The sequence below is a fragment of the Capsicum annuum genome, chromosome 6, assembly GCF_002878395.1.
Source record: "Capsicum annuum cultivar UCD-10X-F1 chromosome 6, UCD10Xv1.1, whole genome shotgun sequence".
In the NCBI taxonomy this organism is placed as follows: Eukaryota; Viridiplantae; Streptophyta; class Magnoliopsida; order Solanales; family Solanaceae; genus Capsicum; species Capsicum annuum.
Genome location: NC_061116.1, coordinates 205,905,449 through 205,929,992, shown reverse-complemented (window position 1 = coordinate 205,929,992; position 24,544 = coordinate 205,905,449). Strand labels below are relative to the sequence as shown.

At 32.8% G+C, this 24,544-nt stretch overlaps 2 pseudogenes; both read right to left on the bottom strand.

Annotated features, from left to right (window-relative positions):
* Nucleotides 1-9,323: 9,323 nt before the first annotated feature.
* Nucleotides 9,324-12,268, bottom strand: LOC107874753 (annotated as a pseudogene).
* Nucleotides 12,269-12,645: 377 nt separating this feature from the next.
* On the bottom strand, nt 12,646-12,775 carry LOC124899960 (annotated as a pseudogene).
* Between the last annotated feature and the right edge of the window lie 11,769 nt (nt 12,776-24,544).

Here is a 24,544-nt window from a genome sequence, read left to right as displayed (position 1 = left end):
AAGGGGGGGGTGACAAGTAGAGGGGTATTTTTGACCCTTTTTCCTATTATTATTTATAAAAGTAACGACTAATTTTAATGAATAAGATGTTAGTCATTTGTTTGTAATGCATTACCTTAAATATTATTGTGAAAATTTTACTTATTAATAAAGATTTGATAAAAAGTTCTAAAATATTTTTGACAAAAATAGATGGTTTTTCTTTCTTTTTTATTAATTTAAATTGTTACCTTTTATATTTACAATCTTTAATATTATTTTAAGTAAAATTAAAATCATAAAATTTATATAAAATAGTTTGGGGCCTCAAAATATTGGGGGGCCTAAATTAAACGTTTTACTAGCCTTAGCCTTAAGTCACCCCTGCAATCCCTTGTACTTCAATCACTCCTTGATCCATTTGGATATTTTCGTTCTTTGCTCGTGAAAAAATACATAAATTCCTCTTTCATACTTATTTTTGTTATCAGAGGAAATTATTAGATATAACAACAAATAACTAAGGACTATCTTATTAGACGATCATACATAATTTCTAGTGGCGTACGCAGAATTACGCATAACTATAAACTGTTACAAGTCAGCCTGTATATGAGTTTGGATGTAGAGCAGTATAACTACATGAGCAATGTCAGTGTATATATGCAAGTGATATTTTTTGTGAAGCGTTAAAAAGACACTATCTGGTTGCATTATCTTTTGAGAAAGAGTTAATTTTGTGCACATCTTAAAATTACAGTCATAATTAATGGCAACTAAGCTGGGATAGTTGGCAAAATAGACACTTTCAAAACTTATTTTGGCATTTAGACGCAAGTCTTGGAAAATTAGGTGTTTAGACATATTTATGACATCATCCCTTATATGCAAACCTACCACACAAGTTTTAAACTTTACACTTTAGTCCCCCCTCATCCATTTAATATTTAATATTTCCCACTCTTTTTTATATTTTCATCATTTTTTCATATTTCCTATTTTAATTTAGAAAATTGTCCAAGAAGCCACCAATAGGAGCTCCCTTTTTCACCAATAATATTTTCGATTCCGGCCATTTTTCCAACGAAAAATAGTTCATCACAACTGAAAATATCCATTCTTTATCATTGCCTCCATTGTTGTTCCATCCTTTTTGAAAAAATGCAAAAAAAAAAAAAATTTCACCATTTCTACTAGCTCAAAAAGCTTTCCAAATCCGCTCGATACCTCGTCATTGGATATACTTTAGCTGTTTAGAAGTCCTACATATACATTATTCCATCTCAGATCTAGGAGGGCAACGATTATGCCAAAAATCAGTCGATTTGAGTCTTTATACGGACGTATTCATACCAGTGATCGACTAGTCATCGACCAGCTATAGACCTAAACCTTGATCTATTATCGATTTGTGTGGTCTATTATGGTAATAGCTGAGGTAGTTGTTGTGGTTCGTAATTATATGGGTGTGTAGGAGGAGGGTCCCAACTGTTAGAGGTGGAAATCATCTACAAAGGAGACAGTGTCCATCCCGCTGCGTCGCAATGGATCGTACGATGATATGGTTCGAAGCGTAATTGAGAGTGGAGAATTAGAATGCGAGCCAAAGAACATTGTGATTAGCTATCTAATGAATGGGTGGGTTAAAATACATCCCACGCTCATAAACAATGATCGGCATGTGTCGTTATACATGTTAGATGTCGCTGACGATTGCTCTAGGCCATTATTAAGGATAAATATCGTTCTGGGGTCTCCGACAATCTTGCCACCACAACCGACAATCGACCAAAATGATTCATTTGAAGATGAGAGTTTGAATGCTCATCCAATGGATTCAAAAGATGATTCAATGGAATTAGAAGATCCAATTTTCTCTGAAGAAGGGGGAGAGGAGTGCGAATTGAGAGCACAAACCAACCACACCTTCTCCGACGGAACTAATTTTTAGGTAAATCAAATATTTAGCTGTAAAAAGGAGCTGAAATTGTTGCTGGACGTAACAGCTGTGAGAAATTCTTTTGATTATGCTACGTTGAAGAGCTGCAACAAATTTTGGAACGTTGATGAGCACAGTTGCGGCGTCGAATACGCCACCTGCTGCCATAGGAAAATCTAATCTAAAGTCATTGATCCTTGTGTGTGAACATGTATCGCGAAGGAAAGGGTCCGAGCACTGACTAGATTCAGAGGATCGTTTTCAAGAATTTGAAAAGTAGACCAAGTTATTGAAAATGTTGGTTGGGGGTGTGATTGCCAAGGAAATGGTTCGAGGGATAGCGGAGCACGGGTATTCCTGCCTGCCCACTTTTTTCGTACATGATCGACGTTCTTAATGTTGTCACTACCTATTCCATCATGGTAAACAAGGTCAATTGTAGATTTATGTACTACTTTTTATCGTTGGGACCTTGCATTAGGGAATTCTCCCACATGAGGAAGGTTATTGCGGTCGATGACACTCATTTATACGGCAAGTACGAGGGCGTGCTGCTAAGCGCGGTTGCACAGGATAGAGAGAACCATATTTATCCCATTGTATTTTGCGTCATTGACAAGGAGAACAATGCATCTTGAACGTTCTTCTTTGAGAAGTTGAAGTCTATTGTGGTCGATGGACCAGATTTATGCTTTATCTCCAATAGGAACAAGAGCATCGTCAACGACATCACGAAGACGTACAACCATGCTCATCACGGGTACTGCATGAGGCACCTAGGTGAAAATCTTCGGGTAAATCACCACTGCGGAGAACACCTCTATCTATTCTACAACGCGGCAAAGGCATATTCTCCCAAGGAGTTTAGCGACCATTTTGTGAAATTCAAGAACTACTGTCCCGAGACAGCTTTTTTTCTCGAGCATAAGCTTGGTTTTGAGAAATGGAGCAGGGCATATTTCCCCGGCAACAGGTTTGACGTGATAACCACAAATATTGCCGAGTCAGTGAATGCTATGTTGATTGCCGAAAGGGAGTACCCCATGGCATCCATAATCAATTCGATTGCTAAGAGGTTTGGTAAAATATTTAGGGAGGGGTGTGCTTACGTCCTCAAATATAAGGATAATAAATTTGTGCCCGCCACCGAAAAGATCTTGAGAGACAATATGAGCGAGGGCGACTCCTTCTATATAGAGAACATAAGCGGGGACTAAAGGCAATACACTGTGTTTGGAAGTGGCTGTATGGCCAAAGTCGACCTACTGAAAAGGTCGTGTTCTTGCAGGAAGTTTGACCTGATCAAAATACTATGCGATCACGCGATGGCCTCTTTGCGATCGAAGCATGGTGAAGATTATGGTTTGAGAGTCTATGACTACTCTTCGCCCCTGTATAAAGTGGAAGAGTACCTCCTTGCGTATTTGGAATCAATTAATGTTGTCCCTTTGAAGTCCGAATGGCGCGTGCCACAAAATTGCTAGACGTGAACATTACTCCACCTCTCGTGGTCACCAAGCTCGGAAGGAAGAAAAGAAAACGCATTAAGGGCGTGGACGAGACTTTCAAGTCAAAGAGGAGGAACAAGTTTTTACTATGCAAGAGACTCGGACATAAGAGAACCACTTTTAACAACAACAAATCGTAGTTAGTCTTGTATGAATTTGTATTTCTGTAAGTCATATAAATAACTTATTCAAACCCTGTATTTGTGTTAAATTTTCTATTTAATACATATAAATAATTTATGCAAGTTGTATCGATCTATTGTCGGAATTCAACTTGTTATGAGTTTTGGTGTAGAGTAATACTAGGGTTTTAATGTTTAATCCCAATTGAAACATAGGCAGAGCTACAACTCAACTTATGAGTTTATAGCACAACTTCAATAGCTTCAATTCAAACCCTATATTTATGTTTAAAAGTTGACTAGATACATGTATGATTATCCAAACCCCAAGTAAGTTTCCTTTTTAATTAGAATCATGCATAACTTATTCAAACCCTATATTTGTGCAAATCTGATCGTTCCATTGACATAATGTAGGTAGCATTTGATGAGTTTTAGTCTAGAGCAGTACTAGGGTTTTACTGTTTGATCCTGATCGACATAGGGACAAAGCTACAGTTAAACTTATGAGTTTATAACAGAACTCCAGTAGCTTTATTTCAAACTCTATATTTGTGTTTACTGCATAACATGTCCATAACCTAATAAAAGCTTCCTTTTTTATAATTCAGAATTTCATAAGCTCAAAATTCTAGCTGCAACATTCAACACAATTACAATACATGGAAGAAACTCAAGTCTATTACATAAAAGTCACTTTTTTTTATTCATTATACAAAAGTAACTATGAACAAATTTTATAATAATCCTACCGGAAAAATGATGTGGCAACCTTAATTAGTTCTTAACTTTAATTTAAGAGAATACAATATATTACCCATATCTTGACGCTTTTTATATGTGCCCAACCCAGTTTTCCTTATGGATTATATAAAGGAAGAGTACCAATTTCTTAATAGATTAGACTACCTAGTGAAAACTATTTTCATAAAAAAAGAAATTAGTTGATATTTGTATGAAACTAGAATTATATATAAGGAAGGATATCAAAATTTGGTAGTCCTCATGATGACACTATGGTAGTTTTAATTTTCTTAAAATCTTCTAAAATTGAGACATGTGTTGGTAAATATTTTTTCCACTAAAATTATGACATGTCGTTAATATGATTATGGTAATTTTAATTTTTTAAAAATCCTCTAAAATTGTGGCATGTGATTGGTTAATTACTTTTCTCGTCTAAAATTATGACATGTAGTTGATAAAATTACTTTTCTCCCACTAAAATTGTGACATGTTGATAAAATTACTTTTCTCTCTATATAATTGTGACATATAGTTGATAAATTATTTTTCATACATTTCTTGCGACTTGGGTCTTAGCATTCAATATATCATAATAATATAATAAACTGCTCTATTTATTGAGTTTATCTTTACACTTTTAATTGTTTAACTAATCAGTTATTTCTCTTAGAAATTTTCATTATAATATTCAGTTTTTGATAAATACTGGAGAGAGGTGATTAGACAGGACTTAGAGCAGGTTCAGCTTACTGAGGACATGACTCTAGATAAAAAAGTTGGAGATCAACTCGAATAAGGGTAGAAGGGTATAAGGGTAGAAGGGTAGTGCGTGAAGGTGAGTTGTAGCAAGTAGTTAGGTGCGATTTGGGATACGTAGCTTGATAGTGGCCGGAGGACTTTGATCATGGGATAAGGTCTCTAGTTAGGTTGGTTGGGAGGTGGGTGCTTGTGGTTGGTTAGTGTATTGTACTACTTTGTGGGTACTTATGTCTGCTATTTCATCTTGTATCAAGTCTCCTGTTGCATGATTCATGTTTTATTATGATCCTTATCTACCATCTCTATATCTTGAGTCGGGGGTCTATCGAAAACAACCCCTCTACTTCTTTGGAGGTAGTGGTATGGATAACGTACATTACCCTCCCAGACCCTACTTGGTGGGAACTTACTGGGTATGTTGTTGTTGTTGTTGTTGTTGTTGTACTAATATAGTAGCGGCAATAAAGCTACTGAAGCAGACAACTTGTGGACGTCATGCTTGTTTCAGCTGCTTCAATCGTGATTTTACTATATAATTTTTAATTAATTGTTATAAGTCATTTAGGTATTAAAAAACTAAAAATAAACAACTTACTTTTCCATCTTACTTGTCCACTTACTATAAGTCATTTACGTATTAAAAATTTAAAAATAAACAACTTACTTGTCCAGCTTGTGTCCAACTTACTCATCTTTTGACACATTCATTAAGAAATAAACAACTACTCACTCCTAGAAAATTAAAAATACTTTCTCCGTCTATCTTGTCCATTATTCACTTGTCACACTTTAGAAAATAATAACTAGTATAGTAATTTTACTATATCACCCTTTTAATATACTCTTCATTCCTTTTTAATTGCTCCCTTTGCTTTTTGTAAGTCAATTGACGAAGTTTCAAAGTCAAAATAGATTAGATTAATTTAATTTTCTTAAATTAAATATTTAAAAACTACATTAAAAGTACAATATTGTAAACTTTCTTCTTTTTCAATTTAATTTAAAAACACATTTTAAAATATTGGTCAAAGTTTGTATCATTTGACTCTAAAAATGAAAAGGAAACAACTAAAAGGGAATTGCGAGAGTAACAAATATAATGTTTTGGGTATTAAATGTATTGGGTAATGAAAAGTTTTTAATAGCAATGGTAAATTGATCGCAAAAGGGTAAATTATCCGTTGACTTTCCAAATAGGATAAGTATTGTTGCACATTAATTTTTAGTGTAGTGGACAAATAAAGATAGACGAAATGAGCAACTTTACCAACTTACCTCTAACTAAATTTTGTCTCTTTCCAATTTAACATTGATTACTATATTTAAACTCAAGCTTATTAGCTAGGAAGATTATGATCAAAGTTTTCTTGAAGACTTAACATATACTCCTTCCATTTCAAAATAAATGAGTTATTGGACTATTTTCAATGTCCAAAATAAATGAATTGTTCATTCTTCAAGAGACATGTTGGAAATTTCTTTCAATTTTACCCTTTCATATAATGAAGTTTTTACGTACTTCACAATTTCTAGAACAATAATTTAAGAACAATTAAAAGAGTAATGGTGTAAAGTAACTTGCAATTTATGTCCTAAAAGATTTTTATTAAGGGGTGTGTCATACCCCAACAATTCAATTATTTTGAAATGAAGGGAGTACTTATTTAGAAACAAAATCACAATCCAAAAGGAACACTTATAAAGAAATGGAGGGACTAATGTTTAGTACACTTAAATGTAATGTTTGGAGAATAAGTAATTAATGTTAAGAGTAAAATATATACAAAAAAATTATCTTTTCTTAATATGTTAAAGTGATAAATAAAAATAAAAATTTATTTAAGAAATAAGTGACAAGTAATTTTAAATGAAGAAAATAATAATTTTGAAAAAAGTTATTTCCAACTGATGATACTTCATAAGTAATGTTTGAAGAATAAGTAATTAATGTTAAGAGTAAAATATATAAAAAAAAAATTATCTTTTCTTAATATGTTAAAGTGATAAATAAAATAAAAATTTATTTAAAAAATAAGTAACAAGTAATTTTAAATGAAGAAAATAATAATTTTGAAAAAAGTTATTTCCAACTGATGATACTTCATTTTTATACTTCCTTTGTCTCAATTAAATTGTAACAGAGGTAGTAACTAATTAATACCTCCACAAACTATAGTAAGTACTAATAAATTTTGGAATCCAGAATCGAAATTATAAAGAAAAACTGAGGCGCAAGTAAAACTAACACTACAATATTTTTGGCCTAAGGCCACTCTTGGAAAGTGTGGCCTAAAATATCAGAAAGTGTGGCCTTTGATCAAAGGCTGCACTTTCGGACTTTAGAAAACACTTTTTTGGGGTGGCGTAAAGAGGCGTAACCTTTAATCAAAGATCACACTTTCCAAGTGTTGTCATATCAGCTACATTTAAAAAGTGTGGCTATTAAGGTATAAAGGTCACACTTTGCAGCTTGTCATTGGCAACACTTTTTTTTATAAAGCTACACTTACAAGTGTTGTCTTTGTCTTGCTATTGGACACGCTTCACAAGCGTAGCCTTTTGTAGCACCTCTATAACAACACTTAAAAAGCATTGCCTTTGTTTTACTATTGGGCACGCTTCACAAGTAAAGCCTTTCGTAGCACCTCTATAACAACACTTAAAAAACGTGACCTTTTCTTTATTACTAGTCACACTTCAAAAATGTAGCCTTTTATACTTTGTCTATGGCAACACTTGTAAAGTGTAAGCATGTTTTAGCCATACTTTTGAAGTATAGTAATATTGCCTAAAATTTGATAGTTCAAGCCACATTTTACAGAAATGACATTAGGCATATAAAATGTTAGTACGTAATTTCTAATTAAAAAATAATTATTCTGATCGAAATGTATATATCATTAAGCACATTAGGTAAACATACATATTATATATAATCTCACACACCAATTAGCTAATAAATATTAAAGTGCATAGATTTGATTTTTTTAAAAAAATGTCTTTTACATACTAATTAGAAAACAACATAATAAAAACTTGTACCAAGTTCCACACAAAACCAAATGTATATAAATCTATACCAAAATATTTCAAAAATTCTTCATCTTTCACTTCAATCTAGATCAAGTTGAGTTGTGGCGCCCACTATTCAAATTTGATCCCCGCATTGATCCTACACATTCAAAATGAAACAAATGAAGTAAGATAAATATACAGAAAGTGTTGAATGAGGAAGCATGTGAATCTAAAATTTATTTAATTTATTCTTTACTGCAGATTAGAAATATTCTTGCACATCATGTGTTTAAAATAAGCCAAAAAAGGGCACGTGATCACTAGCCAGCACCTTTCTGGTAATTTTACTAACAAAAATCAAATTAAAAGGAAAGTTTTGCTAGACTTAATACAGATGATAGAGTAATAGACGAGGTTGGTTGAGCAGTTTCATATCCAAAACTATTACAGGACGATGAATAAGCTACAGTAACTGAAGAGGTTGCTTTGTGTGATTGAAAGCTAGAGAAAAAATTAGGATTACCTATCATAAGACATATTTTATATCACCTGACAACGGTACTAACTAAAGAGGATTCCTTCAAGGATTTCTGAGACAGAGAGAATTTGATGAACTCTTCAACTGAAATAAAAATTGTCTTACCCTTCTGATTTGTAGTTATATTTCCTCCTTTCTAATTATTTGAGTTATATTTTCAAACTCAAATCTGTGGCAAGTTCTTCACTAAAGTAAAATAATAACCTATGGTTATAAATAGGGATCTATTTATAAATAGTCATTTGTCTTGATTTCAGACATTAAAATGTGACGCAATGATACAGTGATGCTTCTAATGAACCAAAAGATTTTGTTGACAAATCTTTGCTATGTCAAAACTGATAATAAGAAGTCTGAATGACAAATAGTGACTTAATAGATTTTACTGAGCAAGAGTCAAGGAATTAAGAAATTAAATAGAACAATTTTAAGGGATTAAGTTTCTGAAAAGCTCAACAGTAACAAGAAAAAGGTAAAAGATCAGTAAAAGCTCTTATTACCTCGGAAGAATGATGAATGTTGTATATCGAAATCATTATATCTTCACCAATATTGACCTTGTAATTTTCGGGGAGCACATCAGCTACTTGATCTCTTCTTATTAGAACCTAACAAAAATAGTTCTCCGTAAAATCAGGTTATTAAAAGACAATGAATAACGATAAATTCCGCAAGGAGAAGCATATTGATGAACTTACAGGTGGATGTGGATAAAGTCAGAGAGACTCAATTATGCACCATGTTATGAACTTTAGATTCTTCATGTCTTCATAGGTCTGAGAGCATCCTCCCAAAACTTTGTCAACTTCTTCATGTGCTTTTTCCAAAGCAGAAGGGTCCTGCATTAAGAACATAAAAATATGAGGGAAGAACAGGTTTTCTATAGTCTGCATAGTTTTCGTTATGCACCATGTTATATTGAACACAAGATTATGAATTACATTAGAAAAAAATATGCTAAGAGGATCACCATTCCTTTCTAAAGACACACCAAAATAACATATCAAACAGCGGAACTAGAATGAAACAACTGGATCTCCACCCGTACAGAGGTAAGAGGGCAACAAAACCTGTTATGAATTCCTAAATAGTAGAATAAAGGTTGAAAGTGATGAAAACATGGTAAACATGCATTACAATAGTGACATCAGGCAAAGCGTTTTAATTTTAGAAGATACAAATAATACAATTCTTAGCAAATTTCCAAAAATTATTGTCCTTGGGTAAGAATGGCATTTATTTTAGTTGCTGAGAGCACCATAATACACAACCTTTACACTCTCTTTTTTAAGGTAATTCACCATATATCACAAGCTAAGGCATCTTTTATTCAAATTCAACCTTTACAATCATGTCTCCATAGTGGATGGGGAGGAATTTAACTCAACGTAAATTTCATAAAGACAGATAAACTAGATTGACTACAAATAGCTCTCCTTCTGACAGGACCAAAGAAGGGAAAAGGTTAAAGGAAATCTTTTTCAACTTACACGAATGAATAACAATGTCTGAAAATACAGTGAAGACCAAGCTAAAGGGGTTGCCTTGCATGACTAATTTCTCACCATTGAAGAGCTATACTTTCCATTCAAAAGGTAAAATCTTGACTTTGACATAAATACACAGAAGAACAGAGTTACTTTCTAATGTACTTGTGGTGATAAGTTTTACCTCCAAAAAATCATGTGCAATAGTTTAAATGTAAAAGGGTCCAAAAGGCTAAATTTAAGATGGCAAATACAACAAAAATATGTACCACATAATAGGTGAGGCCTCATGTGGGTGCCACTGGTGATGCGTCTCGTCCTGAAAAGTTATCAAATCCTTAAGGATTGATGAAGAAGCATTCCTTTAAGCCAATGAGACACCATGTGGCATATCTATATATATGCAATGTGTATCTTAGGTTGGTTGATCTATGAATATTAACAAAGAAACTAACCTAAGTTACTCGGACTCTTCATTTTCGGTGCCGCATCCGTGTCGACACAACATGGGTATGGGTATGGGTATGGGTGTGGGCGTGGGTGTGGATGTGGGATCCGTACTAATCTGATCAACCGATTTTGGGTATTTTGACCAAAATCGATTGGGAAAGTCCGGACAGATTTAATAAATTTTGTAATCAAAACTAAAGCTAAGATGAAATTAAAGAAAATAGAATACCTTGTATATAGAAATTTCTACGTTATTGCTTTTATTTTTATCTCCCTTCAGGATTTTCTACTTAAACAACATTTTCTCCTCAAGTTTTCCATATAATATCTCTTAATTTATGTTTTATATATTTAGATTATTTTTACTGAATCCCCATACCCCGATCCATCCCTAGATCTATATCCCAAATCTTTAAATTGAGATCATGAAGGATCCGACCTCTAGATCTGTACCCGTATCGGATACCCACACCCGAGTCCGAGCAACTTAGCAACCAACAGTTAAAAATACAAAATATATTTCAATTCATCTTTGTTCTGCCAAACTTCAACATGAGTGTTGGAGCAAAAATAAAGTTGCATGAAATCAACCAACTGTTAATTGAGTCATGGTAGTCCTACTTCACACCCTTTTGGGGTAAATCCCTTCCTAAACCCCGTGTGAACAATGCTTCATGCACTAGGCTACCCCCTTTATGTTGCTAGACTTTACAAGAAAAAAGAGAATATAATCTTATAAGGATGTTCTAAGAATTTTATTTGCATATTGGTGGTGTCAGGGCCAACATGCACACACCATCAAGTACCTGCTACCTCTCACTACCATATATACCTAGTAACACTGCTAAATAAAATTTAGGCAGATGGGAAGAAATCACATAGCATTTTTTGTCTCAATTGAGATTTGAACCCTGATCTCCTATGATTTTCACCCACTTTGAACACTGGACCAAACCCTCTGGAACTATGACAATGATTGCATGAGAACTTTAAACAGTGGTAATAATTGTAATTAACATTAACATACCATGGATGATGCTATTGACCTAAAAGATGCTCAATTTTGAAAATGTTTGTAATCCATTAATAGATAGGAAATTTTATCAGTTAAGTAATAAATGAGTTAAAATCTTGGCCAACCTCTTCATAGCTAGCAAGAAAAAATCAAAGAATTTTTCGATTTCTGTCATTCACGTACTCATCCTCATTAATTCTCTCACCCTCAGATTCTACAAACTCTTTGAACTTTGCAATGAGTTCTTTAATTGTTTGTCTGATTATAGAAACTATATTTTCAGCCTTTATTTGTCGTAGGGTGATCTTACATACAGATTTGATCTACAAAAACATCGACGATGTCAGTTAAAGTTGTTAGACAAATTAATCTTGGCAAAAACCACTCAAGTATAGGAAGAACCTGCCTGCCAATATGGCAACAGATCAGTTGAACGTAGTTCTGTTTCATTTAGGGAAGTGTAAACTGCATCAATAACTGGACTTTCAGTAATAAGGGAATCAAAATTGTAATTGAAGAGTGCAATTCCAATAACATCAAGTGTTAATTGAGAAAAATTTGCCTCCATATTCACCACAGAACCAGAAATTGCATCAGGTAAAAGTTTCTCCACCATTCTCTCAGCATATTTGCAAAAGACCCGATCAATTATTACTGATAAGTACTTCTTGTGAAGAGATGAAACCACAGCCCTTCGCCTTGCCCACATCAAATTAGGCTTTTAAGCTCAAAACAACAAATTGATGATCATAATAATTTACACTGGGGTACTGTACTTTCCATCCATTACAAATACTAACAAATAAATCATTAGTTACATTATTCAATAAGAAACCATAGTCATGGGAACTTCATAATTCATTAGTTAATTACAAAACAAGAGGCCATCTTGAACATTAGTTGTCACTAGGCTAGACTCAAGAGTTTGCTTCCCTTTTATGCGCTATATACCCCACACACTAAACTAACAAATTATGACAATTCAAAGTAGCCAGAAAAGATGAATTGTGGGGACATCTAGATTTCATATTAGGATCCACCAAAGAAAACTCCACATAAATAGAAGATAAAAAGAAAAAAAAAACTAAAAATTTGGACCATTCCTTAATTTGTACGTGTCATCCTTGCGTAGAGGCATGCTAATCTTCTCTATATCGTTAGGACATTCTAATCTTCTTTATATTATTCCAATTTTATCAGATGTTCCCAAAGGGACAAAAGTTACCCTTTTATTTCAATAACCTACTAAAAGACTCTCATTTGCTTGACATAAACTAAAATGGAACTGTCAAACTCTCTTTTAAAGTTTAAACCACAACGTATCATGCTGCATAATTCATAGATATCAATAGCTATTCACTGATTTTGTTTGTAGCAGGTTTTTCTGCAATAATGTGTTGCTAGAGCCTTTTATTTGAAATGGATTAAGTCAGTAAAAAGATTTTTAGGTCCTTAGGGTTATTCTAATCAAAAGGAATGACAATTACATTCAACCTTAAGCCATCACCAACTGTATTGGGTCCACGACCTCCTTTGTACAAAAAAGTTCCAATGCTAATGGCGAAGTCCTATTAACCTGATTAGAAGATAGTCTTTTAGTGATTTTTAAAGAACCAACAATGGAAGCTAACAAAAAAACAAAAAATCCAATAATGAAAATGCAATTTTTTAAGATCACCAACACAAACAAAAAGACTCAAGAACAACCAGGCTTCAAAAAGTCCCCAACAATATGAGATTTCAAGAAATTTACATCCAACTTACCCAACAAAATAATTATAATTGAGTCAAATCCAAGATCAATTTGACATCAAGAACAAAGTAGGATGACTAAGAACAAAGAAACATGAAATCAGGTGCAAGCAACCACAGAACATATTAATTTGATAGTTGAGTAGATCTCAGCAGTTACAGTACCATCAAACAGAAAATTATATCTGAATTAGAGAAAATCGTATTTGAATAACATAAGCTACATATACATACCTTGGTTTAGTCATACTGTCTGAATTAGAATGACTTAAAAACTTTGCATTAGATTACAGACCCAGAGGCCGGTTTACTTAATGTCCCTTAAGTTCACAAGAAATCTTAGAAATAAGTGAGGTATGTTACCTAAACTTAGCTTTGTTTCATCTTCACGGACATTAATATTATATGCATTCAATGTGGTCCGGCCTTTCTCCTGATCCTACACATAGTGCGAGCATAGTGCACTAGGCTACTCTTTTTTAATCAAATAGAAATTACATATACTGAACTATTCTATGTCCTTTCATCTATCATGAAGTAAGAAGCAACATTGCTGACAGTCATTCAGATAAAGCAGCATAGTTGCACTAGTATTTGTTGACATGGTAATGAGTACAAAAGCCTATAATAGTTATTTCAAAATAGTTTCTAAAAAATTACCCCCCTTTCACAACCCAACCCGAATTGGGTTTTTGTATTATATATGATTAACTATTTCCAAATCTGTTAACTTCTCGACTTTGACGTCATACAGGTGAATGCCCGCTGGTCTCCGCCTGAGTTTTCAAACATATTTTGGACTCTTTTATCCTAAAAAATTGTGAATACAACATGTAAAGATATATAATATACAGTCACCACCAAACACCGCATTGTAATTTCGAAACAGAGAAATACTACTTTACTTTTTTATTCCAGTGAATGTCAAAGTATATGAAATATTGTACAAGAATTGATATTCTAATGAAATCTTGTCATTTTTATGAATCTTGTCAGTGAACCTATGGAAAGAGCCGCTGACTAGACATACTTTTAGTTTGTACAGAACATTAATTGCCTCTTACAATTAACATGGCAAAACTAAACCAAGGGCAGTTGTGGCAAGAATGTACAATTCAGTAGATAGGAATTGCTTCCTGTTACTTGACTACAGATGCTAAATCAAAGTAATCCTCCCTATCAGTGATAGCTCAGATACGAACATGACCACCCTCTCACTTTGACCCTCTCACTTTGAATATGTAGATTACATTAAGCAAATCCTTACATCTCTAGATATTACTTTATAGATAACAACCTCAATTTTCATACTTATTAGTCATATTTGATACTAGCAACCAATAATTTCTTCACAGTGCCATACTAAATACAAAAGTTATGAAAAATCCAAAATCATAAGAAATGACCATGCCCATACTCTCACTTCTAAGGCCAAGTCTTTGAGGAGAAGGAGAAACTATCTCTTAGAGAAGCCACCACTAAAGAGTTTGAATAATATGTCAACAAGATATGAAGCAACATGAAAAAGAATCAGACAGCATGGCACATTGGTAAGATCTTTCTTTTGATTTTTCTCTCAGATCGACATTACAGGATAATCTGAAAATCGGTAGCTGCATTTATATGTTTCATTTTTCAGCAATTAGGAGTACTAAGAATCTTCCTGTGCAAACAAAATAATGATGAAAATTTCCATATATATCTCTATATAGATACACCCCATGTGTGGGACTAAGACAATGGTTCATTATTCATTCAATTCATTGCATCCATCATTTGTACACACAAACAAACATAAATCTCACCAACTAAACAGTGCTAAGATAAACACTAGTAAATTCCTTAATTCTATTCTAAAGAAACGAGCAACTATAGCTAAGAAACTATGGAAACTGATGTCTAAAATCTATAGAACAATCATTAAGCCCAATATATGCGCTATATTTAGGGATGTACTATTTTCTCCCATCTAGTGCTTTAATATTCTCTTTTACTACTACATAACATAACTAAGAGGAGAACATTAAGATAAAATTCTCAATTTTCTGGTCCCAATAAACAATACATAAACAAAATGAAAAGGGGATAGAGGATTTGAATAACGAAACTTGAGGTAAACTTACAACTTGATTGGCTTTCATCCAAACAAAATCAATCGAAATTTGCCCAAGGGTTTATGGAATTGCAGGGGTTTAGGTTTAGAAACTTGTCTGTTTCAAACAATAAGCACCGACCCCTCTGTTTTTTGCCTGTCGCTAGCGGTAGGGATGCAAAAATTGAAATTTTGCTCAACCCTAGATATTTTTGCGCAAATTTTGCTCCATAACAAACGATAAGCACCGACGATCCTTCTGTTTATTGATTTTTTTTACCTAAATTTTGCTCCACAACAAACGATAAGCATCAATGACCCTTCTATTTATTAAATTTTTTGCCCAAAATTTTCTCCACGACAAACAATAAGCACCGACGACCCTGCTATTTATTGAATTGCAGGGGTTTTGGTTGAATTACCCAAATTTTGCTCGATGATAATATTTTATTTAGCTGATAAAGAAAACTTTTCTGATGACTAATGTTAATAAAAGATGTTTAAAGTTTTTATTCAAAAACTTATTTTGCTCAAAAAAATATTTTATTATTTTTTAACTAATGTTTTATGATTTTTTTTGGTAATTAAAAATTGGAGGAAAAAAATATATTGGAGGAAATATAATATTTTAGTGTTAAAAATATTGAAGGGAATATCAAATTTTGGTGAAATTTTTTAAAAATTTATAAGGCAACACTTGTAAATTGTTGCTTTAAAATAATAAAAATAGCCACATTCTAAAAGTGTAACCATATTTGTAAAAGGTGTTGCCAATTATATAATAATATGACAACACTCATAAAGTGTAGCCTATTGTATTAAAGAGCACATTTAACAAGAGTTGTCAAAATTATCGTGGCTTAAAGCTAAAACTTAAGGCTACATTTTAAAAGCATGCCCAAATATATTTTAGGCAACACTTTACAAGTGTTGTCCCAATTTAGTGTGGCCTTAGGTCAAAAATATTGTAGTGTAAGGAACAGAAAAAAAGAAAAAAAAAAGGCTTATTCAGATCGAATAATATTTGAAAATGCATAAATGCTAAAAAGCAATTATACTTTACAATATTTATAGATCAACAGTATAACCAATAGTCAGTATTAACATAAGTCAGTATTAACATAATCAACTTTCAAAGTATATTTCCCATAGATCATCAATGGTGACTGAACCCAAATCATTTGCTAAACCAGGAGGAATATTATCATAATCAATCTCATCAACTCTTCTAATTGTCACATTATGAGAGCCCTCTTGTGCATCATTTGCTCCAATAATATCCACATGATCAAAAAATCCTGAATTTTGTTTTTCCGCTATGTGAGGACTTTGCTGACATATGTATTCTTGATAAACAGTCGCTTGAGCCTGATCACTGAGACCCTCAACTCCTTGATACAAGTGAAATGGTCATCTTAGATTTCGATGGCATCATTCAAAGTCACTACGTGAAGAATCAAGCTTTGGTCCCATGGAGGGTACGGGATCATACTTGTAGGGGTTATTTTGAGCATGCCATCAAACAAATCCATGTGTGGAAGACTTCTTGGATCCTTGAAGACTAGAAGACTCACGGGTTTGGACCACATTTGATGGTTCACGGTTTTGGCCCCTTTTATTAAGGTTATTTTGGTCACTTAGCCTCAAGGTCATTCTGGTCTTTAGCCTTGTCTAAATGACACTCCATTGCCACCTACCTCATTAAGGGCATTGGAGTCATTTTATCTTTCTTTTGTAATATACTATATATAGTCTATTTTAGGTCATTTCTCTTTAGTTAATGAATGATAACATTTGAAAGACTTATTCTCTCTTTGGAGAGTGAAAAACCTTAGTATAGTTCTTAGTTAGGGCTTGGAAAAGTCATCCTTAGTATAGAGCTTGGAAAATCCAATATTGTTCTTTGCTTGAAAATTGTGGATCTTGAGGTGAGTGATTCCCTTGGTGGTCACCGTAAGAGTGTGGTGTAGTTGTTACATTAATTAGAGGTTTAGTGTTTGAATAAAACTTTGTTCCTAAGTCTTGTAACAAATCTATATCTCACTATCTATCCTTTTATTCTTGTAATCTTGTTATTATTTGTAGTGGACTATTTTTGTGTCTTGTTGAATCTAAAAATTTGTGTTCTTTTTGTCATTTTGTTCTTCACAATTTGTGGTTGTTTTGGGTGTCAAATACACCTTTGTTTCTTGTATTCTTGTTGTATTTGTCGAATCCGAGTGAGGTCTCCATTTGGTCCATGATTTATTGTGATTTGTGGACTGTTTTAGAGGGTGTATTGAACTATTTGTGGTTGTTTTGTGTTCATCTTGTTTGTCTTGTATCATTTGACATCAGATCCATCTTTGATTTTGTTCTAACAAGATCAATCTTGTCTTGAGACTTGAAAAACAGACACACAAAAAAAACTGAAAACTGAAATTTTCAGAAAATAGTAATCTGTCCACTTTGTGTTCTTGGCAGAAAATTGTGTTCTTGTTGTGTCTTGGCCAAGATTTTTTACTTGCCTTAAGTGTTTCTAGCGTTAGTATTGTTCTTCACTAACACTTTGAGTCTATATCTTGATTTGAGCATTTGTTGTTGATGTTGTTATTGTGAACTTGGACTTGGCCGATTGTTGTTGGTATTGTTGTTGTGGATTCAAGACTTGAACGTGTGATTTGTTGTTGGTTCAAGTTTGAACGTGTATTTTGGGGATTGTGTTGTGGATTTTAAGCTTGAAAGGTGTTGTGTTGTTTGGGATGTCCAACTTGAACCTTAGAACTTCAAGACTCAAAGTTTGTGTTCTTGGTGTTCTTAGTGTTCTTCACCATCTCTATATTTTGTTGAAGAAAAAGTGGTTGTTGATCCTATAAGTTGAAGAAAGAGAGTGTGAATTGATGTTAGTCTTGCAAGACATAAATCCAAGATTTAAGGTGTAAGACTTGTGGCTCAAAGACTTTTCCTTCACACTCAAAGACTTACAACCACTTCCAACAACCTTCCATATTTTGAGGATCTTGTTTTAAGGAAACTGTACAACAAAGTCAAGTCTTCTCTTTTTGGAATTGACAAGGGATTATACAAGACTTATATTTCCCTCCTAAAACCAAATCCACCATTCCCAACTCACAAATTGATCAAGAATTCTAATTTTGGAAAATAAATTTATTACGATCGCAACCAATACGTGGCTGCCACATCACGTTTTACTGTTCACATGACAAATTTTGGCTCAAATTTTAGATTCTTAGTTTCATTTTATTGTTTCCTAGTTTCATGTCTTGATTCTAGAATTAATTAACAACTAGTAGTCACCTACTTAGTTGTAGATTAATTGTTGAATCCATTTCTTTCGTGTCTTCGTTATTTGTGTACTTTTCTCCTTTCTAACTTGTCGCAACTTCTTTGTTTCAAGTTCGTAAGTAAATTTTATTTTGTGTCTTGATTCGATCGAACAAGAATCTATTCAGGTCGCCAAGTAAAATTGACATCTTATTGACTACCGGAGTATAAGCAACTTTCAATATTCGTCGCTTCAATTGTGAGAATCACAAAGGTTAGTATATATGAGTATTGGTAAGGAAGCTTTACTACTAATATTATTTGTTCATTGTGTAGGTACAGAGGTGATATTAGGGGAACATGTCTTCGATAACTGAGGATTATTGTGACTACGACATGGGAGACTGTGATTGTAGTGAAGGATTTTATGGCTACGAAGTTGAGGGAGATTGTAGGGGCTATGAAAATAGCCATGATCAAAACTTGGGCAGATTTGAGGGTCTCGGATTTAGGGGAGAAAATGAGGGGAATGATGTGCCTAGTGCTTATGGTGAATTTGGAGATGATGTAGGACCTTTTGAAGTAATTTTCATGAATAGTCACTCATGTTTTCACAATTGACTACAAATATCACTTTTGTTTCTTTTAAGTCAAGAATATCACCTAACTATCTCTATTTTTCTCAAAAAATACTTAGCATTTTAAAAATCTTCCTTTCTCTTACTTGGCATGCCATGTTGTTAAAAAAAAAAAAAAAAAAAAATTAAATTACGTAATATTTTTTTTTTTTTTAGAGAATTTGTAAAAGAATTTATCGATAATCTAAGTCTCTACAAGTTTTTCAACCAAACTAATTTGATGAAAAACCTATAAATTTTTCTATAAAACAAAATTTGAAGGAGAAAATCTTAGAATTTTTTATGTCAAGCAAAATTCAATAGAAAAATCTTAAAGGTAATTATCACTTGAAAATTTTAATTCGTATGTAGATCACCTGCAAAAATTTTAAGCTAGACCTTTTTGATAAAATAATAATAAAAATGGATTTTTTTTTGTGGATTTTTCTTAAGTAAATTTCATAAACAAATTAAGCAAATCCGCAAAGTTAACATAGACAAAAACTTCAGAAATAGAAATTTATTATTTTTAATTTCATTTTTTCATTTTATTTTTTGTTTCTATTATACCATATTTTATCTTATTTTATAATTAAACATCAATCTATATCCTTTCCTCATACTAAACTCACAAAAAGCAAGTGATAATTGGTTGGGTACTATTTTAAAGATTCATTTGTAATATTAGATTATTTTGTTAATAAATATTTTTTTAAAATAATTTGTTTCATGGCTAAATAATTTTTCTTTCCATCAAAAATAGTACATTCAGTACGTATATGAAAATCTGAAAGCCATCATTTTTATTTCTCTTAAATTTTAAGAATCATTATTATATGAAATAAATAAAAAAAATATTAAATTAATACCAGTTCATATAAATACCTTGAGTTTTAAAAATATTATTAAGTGGTGAAATAAATAAGTTTTAAAAACTTTGAAAAGTACCGCATAAAGTAATTCATTCCTTTAGTTTTAATTTATGTGTACATTTGGACACATCAACTACTTCATTGATGAGTAATGTGCATAGCAATATCAGAGAAATTATTTTCTTTAAAGTTGTGTGATTATCTAATTTTTTATCACATGATATAATTTTTCTCATATGGAATAAAGAATAAATATAATTTATATTCTATTTTGGTAAGAAAGACAATAAATATATAATTGAAATTATATAATTAAATTGTTCTTCAATAATAAATATATCATGTGTATTTATTTTTCAAAATAAATAAGACCAAATTTTATTTAAATAAGTTTGATAATTTAAATAGATCTATTTCTTATATATAAAAAAAAGTTTAATGACATGGCATACAAACTAGGAGAGAAGAAATATTTTTGAAGTGTCAAGTATTTTTTGAGGAAAATAGGGATAGTTGGGTGTGATATTCTTGTTCTTACAGAAATAAAAGTGATATTTGTAGACAATTGTGAAAAAATATAGGTGACTATCCATGGAATTGGTATCAATTTTAAATAATTGAGGTGTCTGATAGCTACAAGTCTTAGTTGAGGGGTCCAAGTGAAATTTAAAAAAAAAATAGAATCCTATCAATGACTAAGGCTTCATAGTTTGTTTGTAAAGAAGTACATATCCGGAAGAATGAAAGCATTACACTCATATAATATTCAAAATGTCAAATGAGGCATAATATTGGTAATATAGTTGTTATTTATTCACTATTTTGTTTAATTGTTTACAAATTTTATCAGGTTGATAAATCTTGTGTTGTTCACAAATATGACGAGTGCACATAACATTTGGCACAGTATATTTCTTCATTCTATATGCCTATTTTATTAAGATCGATATTCACAAATTGTTTTTGGATTGACAAAAAATCATATCTTGTTCACAAATTATAACATGTGGACAAAACTCTTGATAAGATTTTTATTCTACATATTAGATTTGTTAAATTGTTCATAAGTCTTGTCATAGCGAATTTTTTTTGCCTCGTCTTATGTCCGATGGGACATAACTTTGATACTATTTTCTATGTTTATTTACGTATCCATTTCTTTAAATTATTCACAAATCTTTACATGTATTGCTTCTGAAATTGGTTTAAAAGAACAAGCCCAATCCCATCTTTTCTTTCCCGGCCTAGAAGGAATAATGCTGATGGATGTGTGTTCTATCTCCATTTTCAATTGAGAAAATGTAGCAATTCTTTTCTTCTTTGCCTTGGAAGGCACTAATAAACTCTAACATCCCAAATTACTAGAATTATTCGCACAGTGTAAGACAAATAACAACTAATAATAGAATTAGTAGTCACTAAATAAGAACAGCAAGCAGTAAAGTCGTTGTAGTATGGTGGTGAGTATTCCCGCCTGTCACCCGGGTTTGATCCCCGGCAAACGGTGATTAAATATAGTTTAATTCTTTCCGCCTTTATATTTTTTGACAGTTATTCTTCCTCCTGTTTTCTGGATGGAATGGGTGAAGACTGTAGATTACAATCAAAAAAATGGATAATTTGACCATTAGTCCTTAACTGATACTTAAGAAAAATTTGAAAAAAAAATGTAAAATATTTATAAGAATTAACATTGTAAAAAGAAGATTTTGAAAAGTTTTTCACATTTTGTTGTTGTTTGTATGATTCTTTCTTCAAATATAAGCCTACTTACTCAAGGTTTCTCACGGTAACAAAGTAGAACAATATTTAAATTGAGCAACACTGAAATATTGAATCACTGATCAAGAACATACCATTATTGAATATCCAGTTGTGATGTATTAATCCGCCTAACACCTAATACAAACTTATCATATTCATTACTTGGGAGTTGGGAGTCCAGGGATTGACTAAGGCTAGTCACTCGAACACCCTTTGTCGACAAATTACATTGTGCATATGGAACATACTAATATGTGCATATAGGTCAAAAGTAACTTTTTAGAGATATATATATTCAAGGTTTGAGCAACTGCAACAAAATTTCTTGCTTCGACACAGACTGTAATTCTCTAGAATCCTTTGTTCGCACATTTACAGTGTATGCCTCCAGCATGCAATACGGAATCTAACCTGCATGTGGTGAGCTTGGAGGGGAAAGTACAGTTGTAGAAAATCCGGCAAGAACAGCAGAGTAGACAACAGAGAACACTGTTTTGGAATGATGCAGACCATAGCATTCGTAATCTCTAGGCCTGTTAGTAGATCACTGAGCATGAAGCTAAATACCTTAATGACATGCCCAGTAAAATCTCACAGGTGAGGTCTGGAGAGGTTAAAGTGTACACAGACCTTATCACTACCCGGGGAGGTAGAAAGGCTGTTTTCGAAACCTCAATAAGTTGGTTGTCACCACAAATTTCATGAATTGCCAATGTTTTCAGACCAGGGCTAAAGCTTGGTCAGGTGGTTCCACCAGAGTTCAACATGCGTATTGACCAAAATAATAGCCGGACACTGTAGTCATTCAAAAGTTCTTTAGTGGTTATCAGAATACATGATATTTTATTGAAGCCATGATCAGCGTATCATTTCATTCCATTTTGCAACTCTTTATAAAGGAGGCTTCCAAGCAATAGCCTCTCAGCACTAATTTTTTTTTATGACTTCAAAGTGACACTTGTGGGAATAAGAATAACTAGAAGTTTCCTTTTTTTTAGCTTAGAAGAGAAGTTTCTTTTATTTTAGTATATTTAGTCTTTGTTTAGTTTAGAACAGAAGATTCTTTAGCTTGAGAAAATTTTCATATACTGTGTCTTGTTTTATAACATAGTATCAGAGGGGTAGGTCGTTGCATACAAATAATTTTCTCGATTTTTATCAATTTCCTTCATCTGACCTATCTCTACAATGACCGATGGAGTCACTACTTCTTCAGCATCTTTTGGTTCTACCACCAGACCTCCACCAACTATGGATCCCGCTAATGTTTATTATATTCGCTCTTCGGATTCTCCTGGAATGGGCTTGGTTAACACTCCATTTGATGGAAAAGGTTATCAAGGATGGAAGAGATCAGTGCTTATAGCACTGTTAGCCAAGAACAAGCTTAATTTTATCACTGGTGCTGATGTTGCACCAGATTCTCAGTCTCCAGATCTGTAATTTTAGAATAGATGCAATGATATGGTAATCTCTTAGCTTCTCAACTCTCTATCCAAGGATATAGCTGACAGTATTATCTACTCCAGGACTGCCAAAGATTTATGGCTCAGCCTAAAGCATAGATTTGGGCAGTCTAATGGAGCTAAGTTGTTTCACCTGCAGAAGTAACTAAACAAATTGGTTCAAGATAACAATGATATTGCAGGGTATTTTACTAAGCTCACAAGGTCGTAGGATGAACTTGAATTCCTAAATTTTAGAATAAAGTGCAGTTGTGTGTGCACTTGTGAAGAAAAATTAAAATTAGAGAAGTCTCTAGAAAATGAGAAATTATACAATTCTTCATGGGTCTGAATGATGTCTATGCTCAGGCAAGATAAAATATTTTAATGATGAATCCTCTACCTAATATAAATGTTGCTTATTCATTAGTTTTACAAGATGAGAATCAAAGAGAGACTTATATGAGTCCATTGGTGCCAGCTGACTCTCCCTCTTTTATGGTAAGCAACACAAATAAGTATAAGTTTGCTATTAAAGTTTAGAAATCTCCAAATCCTATGCCAAATTATCCAAGAATGAACAACTTTCCACAGCAACCAAAATTCACAAAGACAAACCAGCAGGGCCAGAAGTTTAAGGTTAAGAAAAAGTATAATCCTAATGTGTCTTGTGATTATTGTGGTAAGGCAGGTCATGTAGATGATGATTGCTTTAGGTTATATGATTTTTCTGAAGATTTTCAGTTCACCAACAAAGGTAATCAACCACAAGTCAGGGGAAACAATGTGACAACAATGGAAGAAAGTGAGAATGAAAACACAATTGACATGGACCTCGTTAATCAACACATGACCAAAGAACAATTTAAGTACTTTATTCAGCTAGCAAAATAAAAATCCACTAAAGGAATAAGCATGAACAAATCAGCTGAAATTAATGTCAATGCAATGGCTGGTACTATTCTCAAATACTCAGGGTATTATTTTTCAGTTCTTAATACTAGTACCTGGATGATAGATTCTGGTGCTCCAGAGCACATGTGTTTCAATTCTAGCTCTTTTATTTTCATGACTACTCTTAAAACTCCTATTAATATTGCCTAATTCTCAGTCCATCCTTATCACTCGCATAGGTAGTGTACAAATTCCTTATGGTTTCATACTACACAATGTTCTTGT